We start from the raw sequence: 6,000 nt of genomic DNA, 5'->3' as shown, positions 1-6,000 counted from the left end.
CTCTCTTTCCCCCCCTCAAGGAGTCCTATTCCAACTAGGATTGGGGGGGGGGGAATCCTACTCCCAGAGGGAGTAGGATTCTCCTGGCGCGCCCCCCTTGGCTGGCCAGCCCCTCCCCTTGGATCCTTTATATACGGAGGCAGGGGGGCACCTCTAGACACACAAGTTGATCCTTGAGATCGTTCCTTAGCCGTGTGTGGTGCCCCCTGCCACCATATTCCACCTCGATCATATTGTAGCAGTGCTTAGGCGAAGCCCTGCGACAGTAGAACATCAAGATCGTCACCACGCCGTCGTGCTGACGGAACTCCTCCCCGACGCTTTGCTGGATCGGAGCCCGGGGATCGTCATCGAGCTGTACGTGTGCTCAGAACTCGGAGGTGCCGGAGTAACGGTGCTTGGATCGGTCGGATCGGGAAGACATACGACTACTTCCTCTATGTTGCGTCAACGCTTCCGCAGTCGGTCTGCGTGGGTACGTAGACAACACTCTCCCCTCTCGTTGCTATGCATCACCATGATCTTGCGTGTGCGTAGGGAAATTTTTGAAATTACTGTGTTCCCCAACAGTGGCATCCGAGCCTAGGTTTTATGGTTTGATGTTATATGCACGAGTAGAACACAAGTGAGTTGTGGGCGATATAAGTCATACTGCCTACCAGCATGTCATACTTTGGTTCGGTGGTATTGTTGGACGAGACGACCCGGACCGACATTACGCGTACGCTTACGCGAGACCGGTTCTCCCGACGTGCTTTGCACATAGGTGGCTTGCGGGCGACAGTCTCTCCAACTTCAGTTGAACCGAGTATGGCTACGCCCGGTCCTTGCGAAGGTTAAAACAGAGTCAAATTGACAAACTATCGTTGTGGTTTTGATGCGTAGGTGAGATTGGTTCTTACTTAAGCCCGTAGCAGCCACGTAAAACTTGCAACAACAAAGTAGAGGACGTCTAACTTGTTTTTGCAGGGCATGTTGTGATGTGATATGGTCAAGGCATGATGCTAAATTTTATTGTATGAGATGATCATGTTTTGTAACCGAGTTATCGGCAACTGGCAGGAGCCATATGGTTGTCGCTTTATTGTATGCAATGCAATCGCGATGTAATGCTTTACTTTATCACTAAGCGGTAGCGATAGTCGTAGAAGCATAAGATTGGCGAGACGACAACGATGCTACGATGGAGATCAAGGTGTCGCGCCGGTGACGATGGTGATCATGACGGTGCTTCGGAGATGGAGATCACAGGCACAAGATGATGATGGCCATATCATATCACTTATATTGATTGCATGTGATGTTTATCTTTTATGCATCTTATCTTGCTTTGATTGACGGTAGCATTATAAGATGATCTCTTCCTAAATTATCAAGAAGTGTTCTCCCTGAGTATGCATCGTTGCCAAAGTTCGTCGTGCCCAGACACCACGTGATGATCGGGTGTGATAAGCTCTACGTCCATCTACAACGGGTGCAAGCCAGTTTTGCACACGCAGAATACTCAGGTTAAACTTGACGAGCCTAGCATATGCAGATATGGCCTCGGAACACAGAGACCGAAAGGTCGAGCATGAATCATATAGTAGATATGATCAACATAGTGATGTTCACCATTGAAAACTACTCCATCTCACGTGATGATCGGTTATGGTTTAGTTGATATGGATCACGTAATCACTTAGAAGATTAGAGGGATGTCTATCTAAGTGGGAGTTCTTAAGTAATATGATTAATTGAACTTAAATTTATCATGAACTTAGTCCTGTTAGTATTTTGCATATTATGTTGTAGATCAATAGCTTGCGTTGTTGCTTTCATATGTTTATTTTGATATGTTCCTAGAGAAAAATTGTGTTGAAAGATGTTAGTAGCAATGATGCGGATTGGATCCGTGATCTGAGGTTTATCCTCATTGCTGCACAGAAGAATTATATCCTTGATGCACCGCTAGGTGACAGACCTATTGCAGGAGCAGATGCAGACGTTATGAACGTTTGGCTAGCTCAATATGATGACTATTTGATAGTTTAGTGCACCATGCTTAACGGCTTAGAATCGGGACTTCAAAGACGTTTTGAACGTCATGGACCATATGAGATGTTCCAGGAATTGAAGTTAATATTTCAAGCAAATACCCGAGTTGAGAGATATGAAGTCTCCAACAAGTTCTATAGCTAAAAGATGGAGGAGAATCGCTCAACTAGTGAGCATGTGCTCAGATTGTCTGGGTACTACAATCGCTTGAATCAAGTGGGAGTTAATCTTCCAGATAAGATAGTGATTGACAGAATTCTCTAGTCACCATAACCAAGTTAGTAGAACTTCGTGATGAACTATGATATGCAAGGGATAACGGAAACAGTTCCCAAGCACTTCGTAATGCGGAAATTGACGAAGGTAGAAATCAAGAAAAACATCAAGTGTTGATGGTAGACAAGACCACTAGTTTCAAGAAAAGGGCAGAGGGAAGAAGGGGAACTTCAAGAAGAACAACAAGCAAGTTGCTGCTCAAGTAAAGAATCCCAAGTCTGGTCCTAAGCCTAAGACTAAGTGTTTCTACTGCAAAGGGACGGGTCACTGGAAGCGGAACTACCCCAAGTGATTGGCAGATAAGAAAGATGGCAAAGTGAACATGAGTATATTTGATATACATGTTATTGATGTGTACTTTACTAGTGTTTATAGCAACCCCTCAGTATTTGAGACTAGTTCAGTTGCTAAGATTAGTAACTCGAAACAGGAGTTGCAGAATAAACAGAGACTAGTGAAGGGTGAAGTGACAATGTGTGTTGGAAGTGGTTCCAAGATTGATATGATCATCATCACTCCCTATACTTTAGGGATTAGTGTTGAACCTGAATAAGTGTTATTTGGTGTTTCCGTTGAGCATGAATATGATTTGATCATGTTTATTGTAATACGGTTATTCATTTAAGTAAGAGAATAAATTGTTGTTCTGTTTACATGAATAAAACCTTATATGGTTACACACCCAATGAAAATAGTTCGTTGGATCTCGATCGTAGTGATACACATAATCATAATATTGAAACCAAAAGATGCAAAGTTAATAATGATAGTGCAACTTAGTTGTTGCACTGCCGTTTAGGTCATATTGGTGTAAAGCACATGAAGAAACTCCATGCTGATGGGATTTTGGAATCACTTGATTATGAATCACTTGATGCTTGCGAACCATGCCTCATGGGCAAGATGACTAAGACTCCGTTCTCCGGAGCGAGCAACTGACTTATTGGAAATAATACATACTGATGTATGCGGTACGATGAGTGTTAATGCTCACGGCAAGTATCGTTATTTTCTGAACTTCACAGATGATTTGAGCAGATATGGGTATATCTACTTGATGAAACATAAGTCTGAAACATTTGAAAAGTTCAAAGAATTTTAGAGTGAAATGGAAAATCATTGTGACAAGAAAATAAAGTTTCTACGATCTGATTGCGGAGACAAATATTTGAGTTACGAGTTTGGTCTTCAATTAAAACAATGTGGAATAGTTTCACAAACTCATGCCACATGGAACACCACAGCATAATGGTGTGTCCGAACGTCATAACCGTACTTTATTGGATATAGTGCAATCTATGATGTCTCTTACCGATCTACCACTATCGTTTTGGGGTTATGCATTAGAGACAGCTGCATTCACGTTAAATAGGGCACCATCTAAATCCGTTGAGACGACACCGTGTGAACTATGGTTTGGCAAGAAACCTAAGCTGTCGTTTCTTAAAGTTTGGGGTTGCGATGCTTATATGAAAAAAGTTTCATCCTGATAAGCTCAAACTCAAATCAGAGAAGTGCGTCTTCATAGGATATCCAAAGGAAACTATTGGATACACCTTCTATCACAGATCCGAAGGCAAGACTTTTGTTGCTAAATTTGGAAACTTTCTGGAGAAGGAGTTTCTCTCGAAAGAAGTGAGTGGGAGGAAAGTAGAACTTGACGAGGTAATTGTACCTGCGCCCTTATTGGAAAGTAGTACATCACAGAAAACTATTTCTGTGACACCTACACCAGTTAGTGAGGAAGCTAATGATGATGATCATGAAACTTCAGAACAAGATACTACTAAACCTCGTAGATCAACCAGAGTAAGATCCGCGCCAGAGTGGTACGGTAATCCTATTCTGGAAGTCATGCTACTAGATCATGATGAACCTATGAACTATGAAGAAGCGATGGTGAGCCCAGATTCCGCAAAGTGGCTTGAAGCCATGAAATCTGAGATATGATCCATGTATGAGAACAAAGTATGGACTTTGGTTGACTTGCCCGATGATCGGCAAGCAATAGAAAATAAATGGATCTTCAAGAGGAAGACGGACGCTGATAGTAGTGTTACTATCTACAAAGCAAGAATTGTCACAAAAGGTTTTCGACAAGTTCAAGGTGTTGACTACGATGAGATTTTCTCACTCGTATCTATGCTTAAGTCTGTCCGAATCATGTTAGCAATTGCCGCATTTTATGAAATCTGGCAAATGGATAAACAAAACTGCATTCCTTAATGGATTTACTAAAGAAGAGTTGTATACGATGCAACTAGAAGGTTTTGTCGATCCTAAAGGTGTTAAATAAATATGCAAGCTCCAGCGATCCATCTATGGACTGGTGCAAGAATCTCGGAGTTGGAGTATACGCTTTGATAAGTTGATCAAAGCATATAGTTTTATACAGACTTCCGGTGAAGCCTGTATTTACAAGAAAGTGAGTGGGAGCACTACAACATTTCTGATAAGTATATGTGAATGACATATTGTTGATCGGAAATAATGTAGAATTATTCTGCAAAGCATAAAGGAGTGTTTGAAAGGAGTTTTTCAAAGAAAGACCTCGGTGAAGCTGCTTACATATTGAGTATCAAGATCTATAGAGATAGATCAAGACACTTGATAAGTTTTTTCAATGAGTACATACCTTGACAAGATTTTAAAGTAGTTCAAAATGGAACAGTCAAAGAAAAGGTTTCTTGCCTGTGTTACAAGGTGTGAAGTTGAGTAAGACTCAAAGCCCGACCACGGCAGAAGATAGAAAGAGAATGAAAGTCATTCCCTATGCCTCAGTCATAGGTTCTATAAAGTATGCCATGCTGTATACCAGATCTATTGTATGCCCTACCACTGAGTTTGGCAAGGGAGTACGATAGTGATCTAGGAGTAGATCACTGGACAGCGGTCAAAATTATCCTTAGTGGAATAAGGATATGTTTCTCGATTATGGAAGTGAAAAAAAGGTTCATCGTAAAGGGTTACGCCGATGCAAGTTTTGACACTAATCTAGATGACTCTAAGTCTTGCTCTAGATACATATTGAAAGTGGGAGCAATTAGCTAGAGTAGCTCCATGCAGAGCATTGTTGACATAGAAATTTGCAAAATACATGCAGATCTGAATGTGGCAGACCCGTTGACTAAGATTCTCTCACAAGCAAAACATGATCACACCTTAGTACTCCTTGGGTGTTAATCACATAGCGATGTGAACTAGATTACTGAATCTAGTAAACCCTTTGGGTGTTGGTCACATGGCGATGTGAACTATGGGTGTTAATCACATGATGATGTGAACTATCGATGTTAATCACATGGTGATGTGATCTAGATTATTGACTCTAGTGCAAGTGGGAGACTGAAGGAAATATGCCCTAGAGGCAATAATAAAGTTATTATTTATTTCCTTATTTCATGATAAATGTTTATTGTTCATGCTAGAATTGTATTAACCGGAAACATAATACATGTGTGAATACATAGACAAACAGAGTGTCACTAGTATGCCTCTACTTGACTAGCTCGTTAATCAAAGATGTTATGTTTCCTAACCATGGACAAAGAGTTGTTATTTGATTAACGGGATCACATCATTAGGTGAATGATTTGATTGACATGACCCATTTCATTAGCTTAGCACCCGATCGTTTAGTATGTTGCTATTGCTTTCTTCATGACTTATACATGTTCCTATGACTAT

The sequence above is a fragment of the Triticum dicoccoides genome, chromosome 7A (genome assembly GCF_002162155.2).
Source record: "Triticum dicoccoides isolate Atlit2015 ecotype Zavitan chromosome 7A, WEW_v2.0, whole genome shotgun sequence".
Taxonomy (NCBI): domain Eukaryota; kingdom Viridiplantae; phylum Streptophyta; class Magnoliopsida; order Poales; family Poaceae; genus Triticum; species Triticum dicoccoides.
The sequence above is the reverse complement of the archived record's forward strand: the minus strand, read 5'-3'. Positions refer to the sequence as shown.